We start from the raw sequence: 26,799 nt of genomic DNA on the forward strand, positions 1-26,799 counted from the left end.
TATGGCCATGCATCGACAAATCATAGATTACCGTAGTTCTTTGATGTATGCTGGCATTTTCGTAGATGAGAATATCTGATGTAATTAATATGAGTCTTGTGCGTTTCTTAAATTGCCACTTCATGATTCATTTGGAATATCTAACAACAGTTTCTACATCCATTCCGTATATATATATATATATGTATATATATATATATATATATATATATATATATATATATATATATATATATATATATATATATATATATATACACATAAATATATATGCATGTATGTATGTATGAATACACTTAAAGTTTTGTCCTCTACTTAAGTATAACGAACTTGGTTTTAGTTTGATATGCATTTTTTTAAAAGTATGATTATATAAACCATATACAGGCATAAATTAATATGTACAAATATACATACATGTGTGGTAAGAAACTTGCTTACCGACCACAAGGTTCCAGGTTCAGTTCCACTGTGTGGCACCTTGGGAAAGTGTCTTCTACTATAGCCTCAGACCAACCGAAGGCTTGTGAGTGGATTTGGTAGACAGAAACTGAAAGAAGCCTGTCGTAATTTATTCAAAACAATGCCAATCACTACTATTCCAGCTACAATGGGTCACTTTTAGGTCACTTGACCATTTAAGAGGATTCCATCAACATCCTGATACTGTCATACCACTCACACATTTTTATTATTCTTTCTTCTTCTTCTTGACCCAGGGCAGCCCTACTTCCTACAAGCACTTGATGTAGGCCTCCGTGTTGAGTGTGAGACTGTGTGGGAAGATGAATGGAGGCATACTGTTGCCATCACTAGTGATCACTCCAAACACCATCATATTGACAGGATGTTTGATTTTTATCACTCTCGGTACATGTCCTCAGACTGAAACCCAAACACTCTGAAATGTTCATACTGGAGCAGTACAGCATGTTGCTTCCAAATTTCTGACAGTGAATTGCATCATGGTGTTGTTTTTCTCACAGACAGTGCACAACTGACCCTACTATACTGTGTAGTCGACCAAATCAAAAACAAACAGTGCTCATGTGTGAAATTAAAAATATAAAATGACAACAATTTACCCATCACACCCAGTATATATAATAATACTTTACTCGCTGTATTGCATATTCATTTCTTTTTTGCATTTCTGATTTTACTTACACTTTTCTGTATAAATGAAGATATTTCCTTCATTTCGCTGCTTTACTTCCTACAAAATGAGAAGATACATTGCGGAACTGTTATTTTAATGAGTTGCATCTATTTATTATCCGATGAGATGCATCTGCACTGCTGGATGCTCCTGAACCAGTTATTAAGTGTCTCACCCATGAGGGGTCGATGCTAGATATGTCAAAACAATTTTCTTGATTAAAAATAAAAATTCTCTTCCATCTTTCATTTACCATATATATATATCATTATCATCATCATCGTTTAACGTCCGCTTTCCATGCTAGCATGGGTTGGACGATTTGACTGAGGACTGGTGCAACCGGATGGCTACACCAGGCTCCAATCTAATTTGGCAGAGTTTCTACAGCTGGATGCCCTTCCTAACACCGACCACTCAGAGAGTGTAGTGGGTGCTTTTACGTGTCACCCGCACGAAAACGGCCACGCTCGAAATGGTGTCTTTTATGTGCCACCCGCACAAGAGCCAGTCCAGGGGCACTGGCAACGATCTCGCTCGAAAACCCTACAAGGCCAGTCACGCTCTGGCAATGGTCACGCTCACAATGGTACATCTTATGTGCCACCCACACAAGAGCCAGTCCAGGGGCCCTGGCAATGATCTCACTTGGCTTGCCGGGTCTTCTCACGCACAGCACATTTCCAAAGGTCTCGGTCAGTAGTCATCGCCTCGGTGAGGCCCAATGTTCGAAGGTCTTGCCTCACCACCTCAGCCCAGGTCTTCCTGGGCCTACCTCTTCCACGGGTTCCCTCAACTGTTAGGGAGTGGCACTTTTTCACACAGCTATCCTCATTCATTCTCACCACATGTCCAAACCAGCGCAATCGTCTCTCTTGCACACCACTACTGATGCTTCTTATGTTCAGCTTTTCTCTCACGATACTTACACTCTGACGGGTATGCACATTTACATTATACATCCAGCGGAGCATACTGGCTTCATTCCTTGCGAGCTTACGCATGTCCTCAGCAGTCACAGCCCATGTTTCACTGCCATGTAGCATGGCTGTTCGTACACATGCGTCATACAGTCTGCCTTTTACTCTGAGTGAGAGTCACTTTGTCGCCAGCAGAGGTAAGAGCTCTCTAAACTTGGCCCAGGCTATTCTTATTCTAGCAGTTACACTTTCAGCGCACCCACCCCCACTACTAACTTGGTCACCCAGATAGCGGAAGCTATCGACTACCTCTAGCTTTTCTCCCTGGAATGAGATAGAAGTTGTTTCCTGTTTCTTTACAGTGTTTATTGCACCTGAACATCTGCCACATACAAAAACTAACTTTGTAGTTAATCTGCCTTTGATATTGCTGCACCTCTTATTTGTCCATAGCTTGCACCGGGTACATCTTATAGAGTTACTACCTACTCCTTTACTGCATACTGAGCAGGGCCATCTACCTGAAGGGGTTTGTGTTTTATCTACCTTCCTACTTATTAGGATTTTTGTTTTTGCTAGGTTGACTCTAAGGCCCTTCGATTCTAGTCCTTGCTGCCACACCTTAAACGTCTCCTCTAGTTCTGATAGTGACTACGCAATTAGTGCAAGGTCATCAGCATAGAGGAGCTCCCAGGGGCAACCTGTCTTGAATTCTTCTGTGATCGCCTGGAGGACTATGATAAATAGGAGGGGGCTGAGGACGGAACCTTGGTGGACCCCTACCTCTACCCGGAATTCATTACTGTACTCATTTCCAACCTTCACCTTACTGACAGCATCTCTGTACATGGCTCGCACAGCTCTCACTAACCATTCTTCTATCCCAAGTTTCCTCATTGACCACCAGATAAGGGATCGGGGGACCCTGTCAAAGGCTTTCTCCATGTCAACGAAGGCCAGGTACAGAGGTTTATCCTTGGCTAGATATTTCTCCTGCAGTTGTCTCACTAGAAATATGGCATCAGTGGTGCTTTTACCTGGCACGAACCTAAACTGCATCTCATCTAAATTGATTCGCTCCCTAATTAGTTGGGCTATGACCCTCTCTGTAACTTTCATAACCTGATCTAACAGTTTGATGCCTCTGTAATTATTAGTATCTAAAGCGTCACCTTTACCTTTGTAACAGTTTACTATGGTGCTGCTACACCAGTCATTGGGTATGACTCCTTATATATATATATATATATATATATATATATATATATATATATATATATATATATATATATATATATATATATATATGTATAAATGTGTGTGTGTGAGTGGCTGTGTGGTAAGTAGCTTGCTTACCAACCACCTGGTTCTGAATTCAGTCCCACTGAGTGGCACCTTGGACAAGTGTCTTCTACTATAGCCTCGGGTCGACCAAAGCTTGTGAGTGGATTTGGTAGACAAAAACTGAAAGCAGCCCATTGTATATATATATATATATATATATATATATATATATATATATGTATGTATGTGTGTGTATATGTTTGTGTGTCTGTGTTTGTCCCACCAACATCGCTTGACAACCGATGCTGGTGTGTTTATGTCCCCGTAATGTAGCGGTTCGGCAAAAGACACCAATAGAATAAGTACTAGGCTTACAAAGAATAAGCTCTTGGGTCAATTTGCTCGACTAAAGGCGGTGCTCCAGCATGGCTGCAGTTAAATGACTGAAACAAGCAAAAGAATATATATATATACATACACATTAAACATATCTATGTGTTAATAGGTGTGTGTGTGTGTGTATGTGTGTGTGTGTGAGTGCATGCATGCATGTTTGTGTGTGCTGTATACATGTTTCCTCGTCTTGACACCATGCCATGCTTATGAATGCATATCACTGCCATACAAGTAGTGATTACTATTTCCAGTTTTCTTTGCAAAAATACTCTGCCCATGTTTGTAAACAGGTGACAGTTGGCAGGACGTTTGGTCATAGCAACATCTGCCTCAGCAGGTTCCAACTCTCCCATGCAAGCCTGGAAAAGTTGAAGATAAAGTGATGATAATGGTGATGATGAAGAGGAGAAGGAGGAATATGATGATGCTGCTGCAGGTGATGATAATGAGTGTATATATGCACATATAAATGTATACTTGTGTATGCATATATATATATATATATATATATATATATATATATATATATATATATGTATATATATATATATATACATATATATATATATATATATATATATAGGGAGAATTCACAAAAAAAAAACAACAGACAAAGGCAGGTGGTGTAGAAAACAAATAGATGTATTAGTATAACGCTCGGGAATTGAGAAAGTCTTTAATGTTTCGAGCCTACACTCTTCTACAGAAAAGAACACGGAAAGAAACAAGGAGAGAAAAAAATGTGTGTAGTGGTCAGCGATCTATCATGTGTAGATGTATGTGTATACAGACATGCACCCACCCTCCCACACACACACACATACATTTTAAGCTTTTGCCTAGACACTGTGATAGTAATAACTCAGTGTGAGAACTCAATATACATAAGCTGCACGATTAAGTATTAAATAAGTACAGAGTGTAATAAGAAATTAAATAAGTGACAAGGGAACAGAAATCAAGTAACCAACTTCATCCAGCTGTAGAAACCTTGCAAGAACAGATTGGAGCCTGGGGTAGCCTTCTGAGATTTACAGCATTGAGGCCTGCATCCTCGATTGTCTTCTCTGCTGGGCTGGTCATGTGATTTGGATGCCAGATCACTGACTCCCAAAGATGTTCCTCTTCAGCAAGATTGAAACTGGAAGTAGGCTTCACAGATGTCCAAAGTTTCATTTTCGTGATCATCTCAAGTGGTCCCTTGTTTTATGCAGTGTCTCTCCCAATCAGTTGAAGCCCTTGGCTATTAATCAAAAGACATGGAGGTCCATGTATGAGGCTGGAGTAGAGTGCTTTAAAATTGAATGAAGGAGACAGCAAGAAGTGAGGAGACACCATCATTTACACCCCTGCGTTTGGGGTCACTTATAGCGTCCTCAGTGCCCTATGATCTGCTTATTGGGTCTTGTCAGTCACAGACACTCTGATGAGAAACAATGTGCTGGAGGTAGAAAAGGATGAATGTCTTGGATCAATGCTCTTATCAACTTTGATGGTTTGTCATAAGCTAAAAGAAGTACTATATGAGGGAGGGCTAAAAAGTTCCTGGCCTTAAGGGAATCATGAAAAGCCTGGCTGAAGACCCAACCTTCTGAGTTCTTTTACAGGGCTTAGAAAAACTGAAGGACTGCTGCAATAAGTGTGTGAACCTGAGAGGGGAATATGTTGAATAAAATCATGATTAATTGCTCCCTCTGTATTTTCTTTTACCCAAAGTCAGAAACTTTTCAGCACCACCTTATGTGTGTATGTGTGTGTATATATATATATAAATGTATACACATGCGTGCACACACATACACATATGCACACAAACACATGTATAAAAGATTACAAACTATCAATTATGCGTTTGTTACTCTGAGTTTGATGTCTTTATTAATGATCAATTAATTAGACATTCATGAGATTTGTTTATTTAACATAAATTTTACATTTACACAATATAAGAATTAAATAAAAATACAACTTCCATTCAGTTATAATGGGAAAAGTCTGTTATCTCTAAGCAGATAAGTAAATCTTAAAAGATAAAAAATAAGTTAGAAATCTTAACAGATAAATAAAGCTGGAGAGATAGAAATAAGTTATTTCCTTTTAAACATTACAGCACTAAGGGAATGAAAATAATAGAAAGACATAGATTAAAAAGTAGGAATAAAACAGAAAGAATATAAGACTAGAAAACAATCTAAAGTGGGGAAGAAAGAAAAGAAGGAGAAAAAGTAATATAGAGAAGGAATCTATAAGGTGAATACACATGCACATACAAACACATATGTATGTTAATTAATAAGTAGTTGTATAAAGGAAAATTATATACTTCTGCAATGTGGTGAGGTAGCACTTAGTGGATCTGTCTAGTCTAATATTGGTGGTAAGATTTAGTATAAAAATAAATGCTTATCAGAGTGTCTGTATTTCACAAATAGTTCAGATCCTGCCTTTAAGTCGTTGTCAAAATTATGTAGGTCTTTTCAAAGGCTGAGGTAATGATCACACTTTCCTTGTTAAAGTTTGTTGTTAAATTTAGGCAAAAATCTAGAAAGTTAACTGTTGTAACAATCGTTATTCTTCGATTTAAACTATTGAATACAGTCTCTCCACATTGTGCCCACTGATGTACATGTACATGACTAACCAATTGTCTCTATACAGACCAAAGTCTATCCAGATTAGAATTTTGCTTACTGCATCTAATGTTTATATACATACACATATTCAACATGCCCTATACAAAACAATATATATTTCTACGTTACACACACTTTCTTGCCTTCCTCCTCACTCTTTCTTTCTTCTATGTATTTAACTTACTGAAGAAGTGCTTAAGCTTGGAATTCCAAAGATATTTCTAACTTCTAATCTTTCATTGAGTGCCAAACTACTAATCTCACCTTTGTCATTACTTTTCAGCACTCACAATTAAACTTTATTGATGTTTCTTGTACTGGTTAATGGAAACAATGCTAATATCACAATGCTAACATCTCAGTACCAGGATACAATTAGCACACAACAAGCATGTCATGACAGCAAATCTGATCATGTAGAACACTAACATTCTAAAAGTTACGTTCTTACAGGAAAATATGTGCCAATATAATGCATCCACAATAAAAAAGGTAGCACAGAAGCCAAAACTCACTCCATATCCTAAAGATGTGGCTGAGATAGCTTGGAAACATTAATAAAGATGTAGTTGGGAACATTATTGCTTGAACTGAGCTATAAAGGTATGGTACATAAATACGAGAAAACTTTGATAATAGAGATTAAATATTTTACTGGAACTTTCTACATAATATCAAATTCTATGGAAAATTGGATCAAGCAATAATAGAAGAATACTGAAGAATCTGTGCCATTTTTATCTAAAATAATTGAAGAAGATTCATATTTTTTAAAACAAATATTTAATACTGATGGAACTGGTCTATTCTGGAAGAAAATGCCAAAGAGAATTCTTATACCAGGACCAGAAGAAACGGAGGAGTCAAAGTACTTGAAGATTGAATCTCACCATTATTATGCTGTAATGAATTTGGTGACTGTTCTCTGACCTGCTATTAATTAACAGGGATCTTAGTCCACATGCAATGAGAAGATTGAATAAAAATACCCTTCCAGTTCGTTGGCATGTGAATAAAATTCATGGATGGCTGCTGCAATATTCATAAATTGGTTTTATCAAAATTTTATTTCTGAGTCAGAAATTTATACGATAGAAAATACTATTGGCTTCAAAATGTTTGCAATAATTGATAATGCTTCATCATATCTGAGTGATTTAGAATACCCTAATGTTAAAGCTCTGTTCATACCACCCAAATGATACTACCTCACTTATTCAATCATTAAAGCAAGGCATAATCGGTAATTTTTTGACAAATTAGGTGAAATCATCCAATATTTTTCCTCTGAAAAATATTGGATGTTTTGGGGAAAAAAATAGCTTACTGTTCAAAATTAATGAAAAATATTAATATACTTTGTTGTGCATAGATAATTGCAACAGTAATTCATGAAATTAAGAGAAGCACCATATAATGCTTATTAATGCACATTGCTTTTAATTAATCCTGCATTATCTAAAAAATTCAAGATTTCAATGATGCGATCATGAAAACTGCTGGAGCTGCATAAAAAGTACCAGTGCTGGTGTCACATAAAAAGTACTGGTGCTGATACTATGTAAAACATACTAGTGTTGTGCCATGTAAAATGCAATGGTGCTGGTGCCACGTAACAAGCACCTAATTCACTCAGTTAAGTGGTTGGCATTAGAAATGGCATCCAGTAGTAAAAACCAAAATAGACAGACCAAGGAAAACCTGAGATGAGGTGGTGAAGCACGACATTGAAATGTTGGGCCTCATGGAGGCAATGACGAGCGACTGAGACCTTTGGAGATATGCTGTGCTTGAGAAGACCCGGCAAGCCAAGTGAGACTGTAACTGTGACCTATGCCAGTGTAGCATAACTGGCCTATTTAAGAGTACCCTTCAATCATTGGGCAATGAACTGTGCTTGAGAAGACCTGTTGAGTCAAGTGAAATCATTGTCATGGCCGATGCCAGAACTACCTGACTAGCATCTGTGCTGGTGGCACGTAAAAAGCACCATTCAAGCGTGGTTGTTGCCAGTACTGCCTGACTGGCTTTCATGTCACTGGCACATAAAACGCACCATTCGAGCATGGTCATTGCCAGTGCTGCCTGACTGGCTCACGTGCCGGTGGCAGATAAAAAGCACCCACTACACTTTTGGAGTGGTTGGCAATAGGAAGGGCATCCAGCTGTAGAAACCTTCCCAGATCAGATTAAAGCCCACTGCAGCCTTCTGGCTTGCCAGTCCTCAGTCAAACCATCCGGCCCATGCCAGCATGGAAGACGGACGTTAAACGATGATGATGATGATAACTTTAGGGTACGTGTGATGGGTAGAACTAGCTAGGATGAACATAAAATAGGTAGGTTATTTGGGCCAGATATGGGTAGTTTGAATATTAATGGGTTGGGGATTTTTTCTTAATGCATGTACAAAAACCATTTTGACTGGTCCTGGTGGTAATGATACAAGAAGGGGAAAATAGCTGAACACAGACAAAGTTACGATCATCTGCACAATAAGTGTGGATGGCTTTCATGTTCATGAAATAAAAGTATTTTTTGTTTTTGTTGTGGAACAAGAGTTGCACAAAGATTTTGCTGACATAGGTGTGGTTAATAAGCTCAATTTACAATCAGGTGGTTGGGGGTCCGGTTCAACTGAGCAGCAATTTTTGCAAGTGTCTTCTAATATAATTCCAGGCCAACCAATGCCTTATGAGTATATTTGATAGACAGACGTTGTGTGGAAACTCATCATATACATATATGTATATATATATATATATATATATATATATATATATATATATATATATATATATATATATATATATATATATACCTGGCTTCCATGATAGTGGCCTGTAAATAGCACCATTTGAGTGTAATCGTTACCAGCGTTGCCTTCTAGCACTTGTGCTGGTGGCATGTTAAAAAATCATTTGAGCGAAGTCATTGCCAGTGCCGCTGGACTGGCTCCCATGCAGGTGGCATGTAAAAAACACCTTTTTGAGCGTAGCCGTTGCCAGTCCTGTGTGACTGGCCCTTGTGCTGGTGGCACGTAAAAGCACCTACTACACTCTCAGAGTGGTTGGCATTAGGAAGGGCATCCAGCTGTAGAAACTCTGCCAGATCAGATTGGAGCCTGGTGCAGCCTTCTGGCTTGCCAGTCCTCAGTCAAATCGTCCAACCCATGCTAGCAAGGAAAGCGGACGTTAAACGATGATGATGATGATGATATATACACACACACACACACACACATCTATCTATCTATCTATATATATATATATATATATATATACACACACACACACATCTATCTATATATATATATATATATATATATACACACATACACATATATATAGTCACAATGAGGATATTTAAACCTCTTATAGGGATATTTTTACCCAAGATACACTAGTTTAATATATTGTATTTTGGAGAGATATTTCTTCTATGAATATATGATATATGAAATATCATAAAATATTAAATAATATTATTAAGTTAAAAAACAGAGAGATCTAATGGATACAAATTAATTAATTAATTAATTAATTAATTAACATATTCATCTACAACTGTTTCATTTCATAAACAAAATTAAAATTACAAAACATATATAAATATATAATTTTGCATTTTAAATATATTGCATGGAAAATCACCAGGTAAAAAAAAAAAGAATTACATTATGATCTGTTTGAATATGTTAATAAATTAATAAATTTATTTGTATCCATTAGATCTCTCAGTTTTCTAACTTGATAATTATATGTATGTGTATGTATGTATGTATATATGAATGTGTGCACAGTCTGTGACAGACCATGCCTGTCTTTGGCTGGCCTCAAATCTCATCTGCGAATGCATGGAATACGAACCTCCACCAACTATTCTGCTAATATGTCTGTGCACACCTTTGAATGCCGTGTGTGCCAGAAGGTTTGCAAATCCATCGGAGGCCTCAAAAGACATGTTAAAATCCACAAAGAGCAGAACTTATTTGCAGGTCTTGGCGGTCCAAATCAGAGGTGCAATCTATGTGGGTGTCAGTTCAGAACATTGTCTGGTTTAAAAAGCCACATCAGACGCCATGATGGTGGTAAGTTGTAGGTACAGGAAGTGGTCAAACTCTGTATAAGGAGTAGACAACCACCATCTATGTATGTATGTATGTATGTATGTATGTATGTGTGTGTGTGTGTGTGTATATATATATATATATATATATATATATAATGTATGCATATACATTTAACAACTAACTACTGGCACTCTGTTGGTTGTGACGATGCGTGTTCCAGTTGATCCAATCAATAGAACTTCCTGCTTGTGAAATTAACATGCAAGTGGCTGAGCACTCCACAGACATGTGTACCCTTAATCTAGTTCTCAGGGAGATTCAGCGAGATGCAAAGTGTGACAAGGCTGGTACTCAATTTCGCCAGCTGAGTGGACTAGAGCAACGTGAAATAGAGTGTCTTGCTCAAGGACACAATGTGCCGATGGGAATTGAACTCCTGATCTAACGACTGTGAGCTGAATACCCTAAACATTAAGCCATACCTTCAATTATGTATGTATGTTTGTATGTACGTATGTATGTGTGTATGTATGTATGTATGTATGTCATTATTCAGCTTATCTCAAGATTTCTTACCAATAGAGAAAGAACCGGTTTTTAACCTAGATTCAAGGCTCCTTCATTCAAATTTCAACATTAACAACAAGGTATTTTTGTATGTATGTATGTATGAATGTATGTATGTTATGTTTTATGCATGTCTTTTCAGACATATACCTGCATATCTACAGGGTGTCTCTAAGGTCTGGGTACATGGAGTAAATAAAATAATAACATAAACAATTAAATATAAGAAATAATAATTTCTTAAAGTATGTGTTAATCCCCATGTGGATACATGGAGTAAATAAAATAATAACATAAACAATTAAATATAAGAAATAATAATTTCTTAAAGTATGTGGACACCCTGGAGATATGTTCATATATACTTAAATGATAAACTTCTGGAAAGTTTTACAGATTTTTACAGTTCCAGTGATGGATTGGATCTGTAGTCTTCGAATCAGCTTTCTCCTTTCTGATTTGGCAAAAGAGAACCAATTGAATAACTACTAGATTAAAAAAAAAAAAAGAAAGCAGCAAGGTGCGATTTTTACAACTCAATCCTTCAAGGCAGGTGCTCCAGCATGGCCGCAGTCCAATGATTGAGAGAAGTAAAAGAAAAAAGATAGTCACTATGATTCCTAATGACAAAGGTAAGTCTGACTGTTAAAGAAACAGTCTTGCAGAAATTATGAAATAAAGATTAGAAACAGCAAAAATTCTGGAAACATATTTCAGAATACCTGAGTGTGCGTGAGAGAGTGAGAGAGAGTGAGAGAGTGAGAGTGAGTGGGTTGGTGTGTGTGAGTAGATGTTGGTGGGAAGCATAGTGAATATAACATCTGGTTCAACTAAACGACAATTGTTTTTCAAGAAATGGTTCTTCAGAAGGGTTTGCTGTCGAAGGTAGTATGCTGTAAACATCTTGTAAGACTTGGATGATAAAATTTACAGATGGATTTTGAACGGAAAATCATTATCAGGTAACCCTCTTTCAATTGCGGTCAATAAAAACATCGACATATTATTGCAAACAGCTGATCTGACTTGTAAACAAGCGACGAAAGAAAATGTAGTGAATCCATCCACCCATTCATACATACATATACACACATACATACATCCACACACACATACATACATACATACATGCATACACACACACACACATATATATAAATACATGCATACATACATATGTACACGTATGTAAGCACACACAAGTGGGTGCTCTGTAAATGCCCCTTCCAGAATATATAACATTGGTGAGACTCTGCTGACGGTAACCACGAAACTTACAGAATGGTAAATTATCTGACAGAGTATTTGTCATTAAGCTACTGGCACGAAAAGCTCATGTTCTACAGGAAAATCTTCATGACCCTATTTAAAAAAAAAGACACATAAAAAAATAAAATGAAAAAATAAAAATAAACGCTGACTACACTTGGCCTCAGGAACAAAGAACTGTACATGGCCCTAAAACGAGCCAATAGCATGCATGAATGTTAAGTATAAAGTGTACATCAGTTGTCAGGATATGTTTATTATTTCTTTACTGCCCACAAGAGGGGCTACACACAGAGGGGACAGACAAATGGATTAAGTCGATTATATCGACCCCAGTGCATAACTGGTGCTTATTTAATCAACCCCGAAAGGATGATAGGCAAAGTCAACCTTGGCGGAATATGAACTCAGAACGTAACGGCAAATGAAATACCACTAAGCATTTCGCCTGGCATGCTAACGTTTCTGCCAGCTCGCCGCCTTGTCAGGATATGTTTTTCCAAATCTACTGTAAAAAAGAAACGGTGCGATAACTGGTGAATGGGCAGAAGGAAAGAAAAGAATCTGTGGATGGGCTGAACAGCTTCTCATCAACAAAGTTCTCCTTAAAGAAGCTAAGCAACATCGCCGCAATTGCTTAACAATATGGCATACTACAAGGCCTTCGACTTAGTTTCTCACTCTTAGGTACGAGAATCACTACATCTTGCCAAAGCATCTACTGCCATAGTTAATGCCATTGAAAGACTGACCCAACGTTGTCCACACAGTTATCACTAACAGCTACTGAAGTAATACTAAGTCACAAACGAAATTATCATCGGAAATATTGCAGGGTGGCAGTGTATCTTTAGTGTTGTTTGTACTGGCAGTGAACCCTTTCTCTCAGTCCTGTTAACGAAATGACAAAGCTACATGTTGGGATATGCAGAAAAAATGAAACTAATATCATCCATACGTTTTTTTTGGTGTGGCTTCCGAAAGGTTACCGATATAAGTTTGGATTTTCTCAGTTTTGACGAGAATATCTGGCGCATACTTGGCTGCATCTACAAGGGCTCACATATGCGACAGACAAGCCTCCTGCTCTCAGTGGGCCAACTGTGCATCTGTACACTGACCCAGGTATTTCCACGTCCCCACATTACATACATACACACCTACATACATACGTATATACATAATACATACATATATCAGACATACATACATACATAGAGACATACATACATACACAGATACATAATACATACATATATCAGACATACATACATACATAGAGACATACATACATACACAGATACATAATACATACATATATCAGACATACATACATACATAGAGACATACATACATACACAGATACATAATACATCCATATATCAGACATACATACATACATAGAGACATACATACATACACAGATACATAATACATACATATATCAGACATACATACATACATAGAGACATACATACATACACAGATACATAATACATACATATATCAGACATACATACATACATAGAGACATACATACATACACAGATACATAATACATCCATATATCAGACATACATACATACATAGAGACATACATACATACACAGATACATAATACATACATATATCAGACATACATACATACATAGAGACATACATACATACACAGATACATAATACATACATATATCAGACATACATACATACATAGAGACATACATACATACACAGATACATAATACATACATATATCAGACATACATACATACATAGAGACATACATACATACACAGATACATAATACATACATATATCAGACATACATACATACATAGAGACATACATACATACACAGATACATAATACATACATATATCAGACATACATACATACATAGAGACATACATACATACACAGATACATAATACATCCATATATCAGACATACATACATACATAGAGACATACATACATACACAGATACATAATACATCCATATATCAGACATACATACATACATAGAGACATACATACATCAGACAGGCAAACACAATGATCAATCCATCTCTGCACACATACAAATCAGCATACACGCATACAAACATGCATACATACAAGCATGCATACATACATACATACATACATACATACATACATACATACATGCGCGTGAGTTAGAGATTAGCTTTTTTATCAATGTTTATTCATATTTCCATATTTGTCAGTTATTTTCTTAAAATCATTAACCTTTTGGAAACCTTTTCAAATATAGAATGAAGTGATGAAAGTTGCATTGTAGTATCCATCCATCCATTTATCCATCCATCCATCCATCCATCCATCCATTCAACCAACCTACCATCCATCTGTATAAAAGTTTAAAAACTTTGAAATATCAAAAAGCATTAAAACAAATTAAGTTGTGGATCCTGATAAACCATACATAAACAAGTCAAAACAACAATTGTTGAAAGCCTAGAAACTGTGGTATCCATCCAGCAAGCGTATCTTGCATAAAATTATAGTGTTAAAAAAAACAGAAATATTCACTAGCGATACATATATATATATATATATATATATATATATATATATATATATATATATATATAGGGTGCAGTGAATACATTGTTGTGTAAATTACCCAAAAATGAAAATAACACTGACATCTCATTTTAACAGATATATTTACCAAAATTACATAGAAATATCTTGAAATACTTAGTCTCTCACTCAACTGCTCCCTACTCATAATAATCAAGGGGGTTGCAGTGTGAGAAGTTAGGGCTGACGTGGTTGCAGAAATTGTTTGACAGCCACGACTGGGTTCTCTTGCTTGTGAAGCATAACGCAGAGTCTTGTTGCCAGACAGGATTTTCTAGCAGCCACTCTCTTCATCCAGGGTAGCACTACCTCCTCCAGGCACTGGATGTAGGCCTCCGTGCTGAGCGTGTGGCCATGTGGGAAGGTGAATGGTGGCATAACATCACCACCATTAGTGATCACTCCAAAGACCATGATGTTGACTGGATGTTTGATTTTTATCACTCTTGGTCCATGTTTTAGGGACATGGCAAGCCAGCAGTTGTTCTGTGTGATCACCATCTGATCCTGGCAGAAATTTTTCTCATCTGAAGAAAACCAAAGCATGTTCGGTTGGAGAGAAGCTTGAGTTTGTTGAAAAGCTTCATAGTGTGGTCTTTCCTCTTGTTCTTGATGGCTTTGGATAAAAATTGGCCCTTTCTCAACTTGGATGAGGAATACCGATTGTCTTCATGCACAACCTGCCTGATAAGCAACTTAGATACTCTCATATTCCTGGTGATGGACCTGATTGACTTGGAGGGATCGTTGTCAACCATGGCTTGGATTTCACTAACAAATTCAGGAGTTCTTTTCTTATCAGAATGAGTTTCCCTGCTACCGTATCTTTGTAATTCCCATCCAACTTTTTCCGAATCCTCTGCACTGTTCTCAGATTGACACCCAAACACTCTGAAGTGTTCGTATTGGAGCTTCCGGCGTGAATGCCAAGCAGTACAGCATGTGATTTTCAAATTTCTGGAAGAGTGAATTGCATCATGATGCTGTTTTTCTTACAGACGATGCCCAACTGATCCTACTATACTGTGTAGTCAACAAAATCAAAAACAAACAATGCGCATGCGTGAAATTAAAAATATAAAATGGCTCCAATCTGATTTGACAGAGTTTCTACAGCTGGATGCCCTTCCTAACACTAACCACTCCAAGAGTGTAGTGGGTGTTTTTTACCTGCGATCGGCATGGGAGCCAGTCAGGCGGCACTGGTATTGACCACACTCGAATGGTGCTTTTTATGTGCCACTTAAACAAATGGGAAAAATTGAGCCCCAAATATTCCACTTAAATAAAATATAGAAAGTTGAAATACATCGTGTTTCACGCTGGAACTTGAAGATAAATAATGTGTAAATTATGGATGAAAAAGTCGAATGCTGTCCATGAGACTCTAACCCACATCCTCTGCAAACATGACAGGCGTCCTTCCATTTCACCAAAGCACTTCCCCGAATTTTTCCATCTGTTTTAGAAGCTTTGTTCTTACTAACAAGCATTGTATGTTGCTTTCGTCAAACAAATACAGAAGTTTTAAAAGCATGATGCAGTTCATTTTTAACGATGGAACTCAATATAGATAAAACTATAAATAACGGCAAATAATGGGTTTAAAAAAATGTAATGCCCATGGAAGATTTAGGTTCGAGTTGCACAGATAACCATCAACTTTTACCATTCAAGGGACTTTAAATCTAATATTTACACGACATTATATCCATGTGACCAGTGACTGACCAGGCTATCAGATGTTGTTGCACATCGCTGGTCACAATGCGAATTTGTATTGTTTTAGCCTTCCGATGACACCACCCCAATGGCTAGATGAGTAAGCCAATATTCCCTCGTGAACAAAAGTGGAGAAATGAAGTGTTTTGCTCAAGAACACAACAGACCTCCCACTCAGAGAACTGAGACCACAAGCTATCAATTGTGAGTACAACAGCTTAACTATTAGGCCACACACACCTTCACACAGTATTATATACGTAGTGTTATATACTTCGAACTCCAACGTCAAAATGGTTTATTTCCTATTCCTCGAAGTTTCTATATTTTTATGGCATAAATAGAATATTGACTCTAAGTTACCTAGCAAAAAATTTGGATGTTTCGGTGGCAATTCACATCATCAGTCTCAGCTGACATAAAGGCAGTTATTCACTTAGTCACACACTATATAGAAGCTTTGAACATCACAAGTGAGTGGTATATAAATCTATCAAGAATACTCACAGAAACGAAGCAACATTTCATATGTAAATGAAAAACAATAATTATTTTTGAAAGCTAGTAAAATGAAAGTTTCCTCTAGAGTGTTCTCTTGGGTATATATAAATTGGCATACTTACACTCATGCCAGGAACTATATAGTAGATAAATGCACACGTATCGAGGCAGTTTATTGGTTAATCCTAGAAAGATATTTAATTACTGAATGTGTACAAGACTGAAGAGCTAGTCAGTACTATGACTTATGTTTATGTGAATTAAATGTAAAGAACGGCTATCACAGAGAATATTTATCACAAGTCAGAGAGAGAGAGAGAGGAGGGAAGAGGATAGAGAGAGAGATGAGAGAAAGAGGGAGAAATAAATATTAGAAAAGTGTTTATAGGAAAATATATCTGTCATTAAAAATTACAACATAACCAGATTTGAATATAGTTTCACAACTTATTAGTACTTTTATGTCTTATAGTAACAATCATCAGGAGAATAATGTTCCCATAGTGTCAGAAAAAAAGAGATTACTGTTGCAACTAGTCAATTTTATGTTGGTGTGTATACACATACATATATACATACATGCATACACACACACATACATACACACAGTTATGTTCGTTGGTATCATAACAAAAATATTAGGCACAATCAATGAAAAAGACTCTTTAATTTGTCTCATTTGTTCAAGGACTGCAGTTTGTACATCTACTTTAACTTTACTATATATTTACTCTTCCTAGTGTTGTTTTGGTGTACTACCGGCTTATGTTGTTTTGTTCTATTTTGGGTGTAAAATAAAATGAAATATCTTCATATCTGTTGTGTCTTATCACCTCTGTATTAATCCCTAACAACCTGACTGATGACTGATTGTTGGTGCAATTTGAAATAAGTGGTTCAATCTTAAGGCATCGAAACTCTGATGTTCCTTAGACAGACAGCCAATGCAAAGTTCCTTTTGAGTGATATCATCTGTTATATAAGTTATTTATCTTAATTGTTCAAGAACTACTGGTCATTGTTCCTCATTTTTACAGCATTACTCATGTGCACAAATGTCTGAGATTGTTATGCTTTTTATCCTTCCTTCTGTAGTGTTTGCTAAAACATAATTATATATAATCGGACTATAGATAACCAAGTTACAACAGGTATATAGTCCATTTTTTGTTCTATAGTGCATTGTTATACCTTTCTAAACATTTTATTCTTTACAAACAATACACAATGCTTCAAGCGAACTACAATACTCTCTTATAATTATATATATTTTCCGTGTTCACTGTGTCTCATTGCTACTGTATTAATCATAAACAGCAATACAGGTGCATGTTGGTGCAACTTAAATAGGCAGTGCTGTCATAAGACGTCAGAATTCCGAAATTTCTTAGACAGCCAATGTAGATTCCATCTCATATATGGCTTCCCCATTTATACTAAATTTCTTCCATTTATGAAATCGAAACACAGAACCTTGTCTTCTTACAAGTATTTTTATATTAATTACAGCAACTTTACTTAATTTCCTTCTTTGCTCTCTCTCTCTCTCTCTCTCTCTCTCTCTTTTGCTTTTCTTTCTAATTTGCTGTCTTCTGTTCACAGCATGCAACTCTTCTTCTTCATTCATATTTCTATTCTGGTCTTTCAGCTTTCATCTCGGCTCCAGTTCTCTCAGACAGCTCACGAATTTCAGCATCTCTCCACTATTCATATCATTTGTTCAAGGACTACTGCTCATCATCCCTTCTTTTTACAACGACACTCATGTACACAGATGTAACAGCTATGGTTTATCTGGGCAAAAATTAATGCTTTTTATTTTCTCTGTTTCATTTGTTAAGCCTTAGTTACATAATTTTTCATATCTTTTGTATCTAGACTCTACCATAGTAATCCTTAAAAACCATATTGGATTGTTGTCGATGCAACAAAAGTAAGCAGGTCTGTCAAGGATGTTGAAACCACAGCAATCCACAGGCAGCCGATTTAGGGCATTTCCTACTTTGCTTGTCTGTTATATATTTTCTTCTACTCATATGCATACAAAAGATACATACATATTTGCACATATACGCAGACTATATATCATCATCATCATCATCATCATCGTTTAACGTCCGCCTTCCATGCTAGCATGGGTTGGACGATTTGACTGAGGACTGGTGAAATCAGATGGCTACACCAGACTCCAATCTGATTTGGCAGAGTTTCTACAGCTGGATGCCCTTCCTAACGCCAACTACTCAGAGAGTGTAGTGGGTGCTTTTACGTGTCACCCGCACGAAGGCCAGTCAGGTGGTAAATTTTAATGAAAAGAGAAATATCTTTGAGTGGCCAATGGTATGTGATTAAACAACAAAGATGAAAAAGGCTATATAAAATAATAGACAAGATAAATTCTTGAATTACTGAAATTACTTCCACTTCTACAGCGGGTAGACTAATCACTTAGAAGCAATTGGTAGAAATTCTAAACAAGAAAGGAAGATAATCTTAAGAAACAAAATTTCTCCAAAATTGACATGCCATTAAGGAGAAAAAACCCCCCAGCGTGATTGCCTGAAGTCAAAAGGGCAGATGTGTTTCGGCATTAACAGGAGTCAACTGTACACATCTTCAGGGAGTAGCTCAATTATTCAGTGGCAATTGGCTCCATGAAAAGGGACATAATCCCAAAGAATCAAGAATTCTTCAATACAGAATTTGATGTTTTTAATCAATTTATAGTAAACAACAACATGCATTCACAAACACACTGTCACATACATACACACACAAATGCATACATACACATGCACACTCACACACACACATGCACAAACGATACACTATAATGTTAACAGAATCAAATTTATAAATCACATATGAGCAATGGGCTATTTCACTTGTTACTCACTGGGCCAATCAACTGAAATATCATTAATTTCTATCTATCTATCTGTCTCTATCTATCTATCTATCTATCTATCTATCTATCTATCTATCTATCTATCTATCTATATGATCCTGTAAATCGAAAAAAAAAAAAAAAAGAGAGAGAGCATTTTGCTTTTATGTGTTTACTCCCTCCCAGCCTGAGGTTACAGTGGTCTTTTCCTTCCACTGATAAACCCAATTTTACTTTTTACACTTTTAAAATTTTTCTGTGATACACAATCCCTTTTGATCGTTTTTTTTTTTTTCTTTTTTTCTCATGATCCCTTTTGACCGGAATTTCATTTTTCTCCTTTTTTTTTTTTTCCGAAAAGAAAAGCTCTACATTGACCCCTTTGTGTTCGGCCCTGTGTGGCTAATAAAGAAACTTCTCTCTCTCTCTCTCTCTCTCTCTCTCTCTCTCTCTCTCTCTCTCTCTCTCTCTCTCTCTCTCTCTCTCTCTATTTATCTTTAGTACAATATATGGCTTCATAGAATCCTGTAGCAATCACATATATATTGGTACAGACATGTAAAATAATTTATTACACACTGAAAGTATTATATGATCAAGGCTGTAAAATGGCCATCATCATACGGATATCAAGTGGTTAAATAAATATATTCTCTTCTCTTACCACCTGACATTTTATGATCTACCAATCTATCTCTTTATCTATCTATCTATCTATTTATTTATCTATCTATCTATCTATCTATCTATCTATCTATCTATCTATCTATCTATCTATCTATCTATATGCTTGTATATATACATATATGCATATTTACAAATCTGTTTGCATATCTCCACACACACAGAAATGAACATATATATAAATATAAATATATATCGAGAGAGGAAGAGAAGGAAAAAAAGAGATGAAGATAGCACTATCAAATGTACACATACATACACACATGCTTAATGGCTGCAATAGATGTTTGTGTGTCTAATCATATCTAATCATATCTAAATGTGTGAAAATATGTGTGCAAGAAATACATCACACTGCAATGGTTTTAGTGTCAAATTTAAAGACAGATATAGACAGATACTGCTCTATTTATAGTATATATGGATATTTCTGTGTGATAGTTAATGCAGTCATGATAAAATACTGTTAGCTCTATATCGTGAAACTACGCTATTTACAATGAGATTTATTAAATATCTTGTTAGTATTTAACAGAATTACTTTGTTGCGTATTATTATTATTATTTTTTTCATATGCTAATATCAATACTTTATTTCACATTACAGAAATAATTCTCTGTTTAAATGTTCATTTATATTGTGGTATTATTTATCATATATATGATGATGGTGGTGGCAGTGGTGATGGTGGTGGTAGAACCAGTAAAGAGCTTAGCAAAATATATTTCCTGGTGTTTCATTATGTCTCTTTGCGTTCCAAGTTCCAATGTTCGTTGTGTCAGTGAAGTGAAATAATTACCAGATTGACTTGATTAACTTCAGTCCTTCCCAGCCATTTTCTGAACTTGTGCCTCGCCTCTATAAGAAAGACATTAATCAATATTCATTACTGTATATTACTTTTACAGAGCTCTTTTATGATTTGGCTTTGTGGTTAAGCTTTTTTACTACACAGCCACACTTGCACCCATCATCATCATCATCATTTCATATGTATATGTATATATAAAATGTGTGTGTGTGTGTATGTGTGTGTGTGTGTGTGTGTGTGTGTGTGTGTGTGTGTGTGTGTATGTGTACAGACATGACAGAAGTAAATAGACACCCTTATATTCGTTAATATTCATTTAAATCAGATCTTATACATTCAAATTATTTATTAATTATTATAATGTGAATATCTAATATTTAGTAGACATGCCCTTTGCATTTTTCGTTGTAAAGACCCTATTAGGCATGCTACTGATCAAATGACGAATATTCTCTTGAGGAATTTCTTGCCAAGTTTCATGCAATAATCTCAAAAGATCTGGATTTGAGGATGCTTTCTTGTTCTTTTTGTGAAGTGTCCAGTCCATTGTATCTTAGAAGTGTTCAATAGGGTTCATATCTGGTGACTGACTTGGTCATGGAATCTTTTTAATGCCATTCTCTTCCAACCAATCTTGGGTCTTTTTAGCTGCGGGACAAGGAGCCTTATCTTATTGACAGGTCACAAATATGACAAAACATTAATGTTTATCGTTCCTGAATGGGACTGGATATGAGTTATCTCACTTGTCTATGACTTCCTGGTGTTTTAACACCATTCATTTCCAATATCCTGCGAGAAACATGCCTGGCCTTGGAGAAATATATACCTTGGGGAAACATTATACCTTGTGTGGAAACAGGTAAGGTTGGTGATAAGAAAATCTGCATCTATAAACTCCATTCAACCATGGAACAATGGATGTTAAAATGTCTATGGAGATAATAATCACTTTAGCGATTTATTTTCAAAAAGCAGATGTTAAAATGCTTACCAAACACTTTAACAAAACTAATATAATATTCATAAACTTCACATTTTCAAAATATAATTTTACTTTGGTAATTATTAATGAACAAAATACAGCATATTTCTGAAATAAAGTGTACTAAAATTAACACAGCCTCTTAATCTTGTGACCTGCCACCAACTTTATATGAAAGATATATTGTGTCAGATGTGAATGTCACGTTTGTAAATAGATAGATTTTGAAACTCATGTCTTAATGCCTAACAGCAATTATGCAAACCAATCCATTGCATTGCTAATAAGTTTCATTTCCTTCACAAAAGATAGTGATAGGCAAGCAACAGAACATATCTATTACTGAACTGATAACTACTTTAAAATTTATATTTAATTTATGTGGAATACACCAGCAGGTGTGTAGAAACATATGGAGCTAAGATTTCTTACCAAAATATGAAATTACAATTTATGAAACTGTTAAATTGTTATTTATATTGATTTGATAGCTGAGTCAAAATTTATGCAACATATATATATATATATATATATATATATATATATATATATATATATATATATATATATATACGGAAAATAAGAAAGTGGAGAGGATACAAAATCGACAGACATCAGCTGGTAAACATTCCAGTATGTCTATTTGTTCCAATGTGTTAGATGAATACATACACATGTATTAGTGGTACAGATTATCAAGTAGAAAGAGTTGGTAATTGCAAAAGACAAGGGTGTGGAAGCATATAATCATATAGGAACAGGTGATTAATTGAGTAAATGAGCAAATGAGTAAATGAACAGGGTACACTACCAGCAGTATATTGGATAGGTACTATCTCTTAGTTGATTTTTCAACCTCTAACTCACACACAAATATATATATATATATATATATATATATATATATATATATAATAATTATTATTATCATGATAATAATATTAGGGATAAAAATCTAAATTTACAGGGAAAAATTCAATTTAATTTAATTTATCAAAACTGAGATTAAATTAAATTTCACAATACATAATTTAGAGAAAAAACCCACAATTATTGAATTCATCCAAGAAAATCCACAGTCACATATATATGTCACTTTTCAGACTCTCAAAACTGGTGGGAGGAATGGAGGAAGCCATCTTTGCATTGGAAAACCTGATCTGAATACTTGCAACGGCCTAAAGTTCAATTGCGATGTTAGACTAAGAGATGGATTAAGTCTAATACAACAATGAGCTTCCATGGATTAAGTCTAGTACAACGATGAGATTCCATGGATTAAGTCTAGTACAACGATGAGCTTCCATGGATTAAGTTTAGTACAACGATGAGCTTCCATGGATTAAGTCTAGTACAACGATGAGATTCCATGGATTAAGTCTAGTACAACGATGAGCTTCCATAGATTAAGTCTAGTACAACGATGAGCTTCCATGGATTAAGTTTAGTACAATGATGAGCTTCCATGGATTAAGTTTAGTACAATGATGAGCTTCCATGGACTAAGTCTAGTACAACGATGAGCTTCCATGGATTAAGTCTAGTACAACGATGAGCTTCCATGGATTAAGTCTAGTACAACGATGAGCTTCCATAGATTAAGTCTAGTACAACGATGAGCTTCCATGGATTAAGTCTAATACAACGATGAGCTCCCATAGATTAAGTCTAATACAACGATGAGCTTCCATGGATTAACTCTAGTACAACGATGAGCTCCCATAGATTAAGTCTAATACAACGATGAGCTTCCATGGATTAACTCTAGTACAACGATGAGCTTCCATACAGTTTTTATCTACTAAATTTCATTCATGAGACTTTGGGTGACTCAGGTTCTAACTATCACCCACACAGAGGGATTGAACCCTGGATCATACATTTATGAATCAAACTTCTTAAGTACAAAGCTATGTATGATATATTTCTAAATTTATTTATCTTATTCGTTCATATTTTGTTTCATCTACAAAGGCAGCGAGCTGGCAGAATCATTACCACATCAGACAGAATGCTCAGTAGCATCTCCTTATGTTCTGAGTTCAAGTTCTGCCAAGGTTGACTTTGCTTTTCATCCTTTCAGAGTTGATTAAATAAATACCAGTTGAGTTTTGGGATCAATATAATCCACTAATCCCACTTCTCAAAACTGCTGGCTTTGCGCCAAAACCAGAAAGAATATTTTGCTTTTTCTCAACATCACTCTCATTTTTTAATTGTTTGCTTGTTTCATTGCAAGTCTTACTGTTTTAAACAAATTACAGTTTGTTAAACCCATCATTCAATTTATCACAACAGTTTTAAATTTTGCATTTGTTTGCATGCTTGTGTAATCTTAAGTATTTCATCTTACCTGTAGAGCAGTGATTTATGGAACTTATCTGGCAACTGGGCCTTTTCATCTAACTATCATAAATGTGATATTTAAATGAGAAAGCCCAGCTGCTTTATGTGGTGCTATGAAAAATTGCTTTTTTCCAATGCTTGAAGATTTTACTGATTTCAGGATCTCTTAAGAGAAAATACACCAGAGTGGTTTATATAATAACAAATTCACAAAATATGCATTAATTTTATTAGGATTGGATAGCATTAGGTTGGAAAGGAAGTCCTCTTGCATTTTTAATATAATCGCTCTGAGGGTCCTTTTTCAATACATGTGGTAAAATAATCATTAGTTTTCATATTGTAATGTATTTTTTTGTCTTTCTTTGCAGATTACTTTATATCACAGGGATGAAATCCAAACTGTTTGGATCAGATCCATATCAATCACAGCATGTTGAAAAGGGGCTTTTCAGCAATGGAAGCTGTAAGAAATATTTGGTCTTTCAATGGAAATGAAACTTTTAGTGTCCAAACATGTCAACAATGGTTTGGCCAGTTTTACTTGGGAACATTTTCTTTAGCTGGTTCCCTTTGATCTGGATGTCCAAGTTAGCAAATCAGTTCAAGTCACACTTCAAACATAAAACACCTTCATGAACTAAGGAAAGTGAGTAAAATCAGTCAGTGGATCCGTCATCATAAAAGAGTTGACCCCTGTTCATCTTTGAAGGGTAGACTTGCTACTGATTCTTTCCAAGGTAGAATTGTTGCAAATGATGAAAAGTGGGTTCTCCATAATCAGATCCAATGGAAATGAGAATAGTTAGTATCCAATGAAAAAGGAGAATTCATCCCAAAACCAGGACTATACTAAAAAAAAAAAAGTTATGCTTCATGTTTGGTGGAATATGAATGGCATTGTTTATGATGGGCAGTGTTAAACTAAAGTAAATCTCTGCAGAAAATATTCATCATTTGGGATCATTGCACAAAAATTTGCATAAAGGTCACCCATCACTGGTCAATCACAAAGGGATGTTGCTCTTTCATGATTACATGACAATGCAAGATTGCATATTGTCTGAGTCACTCAAGAAAAGATTATGGAACTCAATATGGAAGTTTTGCTTCATTCTCCTTGCTCACTTGACCTTGCTCCAACTGACTATCATTTTTTCAGATTATCACAGTGTTTAGAGGGAAGATAGTTTATTAACTGTGAAGAGGTCAAAAACGTTTTTGAGTGTTTCTTAGTTTTAAAACATGAAGAATATTATGCTTAATATTTCCTGTCTTGAAATGTGACAGGACTTTCTTTCCAACTTAATAATTACCGATGAACAGGAGTTAATCTCTCTGTTAGCAAAGGTTCCAAAGTGGCTTCTGTCTCTGCTTGAAACCATTTCATTTCATTAGCTACAGATGGTCTTAATAAAACACAAAACAAATATATTAATGTTGGTTATTTACACAATAATATAATGATGATAATATATGACTGGCTCCCGTAGGATTTTCGAGTGAGATCGTTGCCAGTGCCCCTGGACTGGCTTGTGCGGGTGGCACATAAAATACACCATTTCGAGCGTGGCCGTTTTCGGGCGGGTGACATGTAAAAGCACCCACTACACTCTTTGAGTGGTTGGCGTTAGGAAGGGCATCCAGCTGTAGAAACTCTGCCAAATTAGATTGGAGCCTGGTGTTGCCATCCGGTTTCACCAGTCCTCAGTCAAATCGTCCAACCCATGCTAGCATGGAAAGTGGACGTTAAACGATGATGATGATGATGATGATATGAAACTTCAATAATCTAGTTTATAGCTTGAGACCCTATTAAGTCAGGTAGACATGGCCTCCAAAAACAGCGTAGCAGCTGCTGAATATGAGAGAAATATATTTAATAAAGGCAGTCAAGTAAAGAAACAGTTGTGTGAGTACAAACATATTAAATATAAACTTGGGGAGAACATTGAG

This window comes from Octopus bimaculoides, chromosome 7, assembly GCF_046866305.1.
Source record: "Octopus bimaculoides isolate indiv1 chromosome 7, ASM4686630v1, whole genome shotgun sequence".
Classification (NCBI taxonomy): domain Eukaryota; kingdom Metazoa; phylum Mollusca; class Cephalopoda; order Octopoda; family Octopodidae; genus Octopus; species Octopus bimaculoides.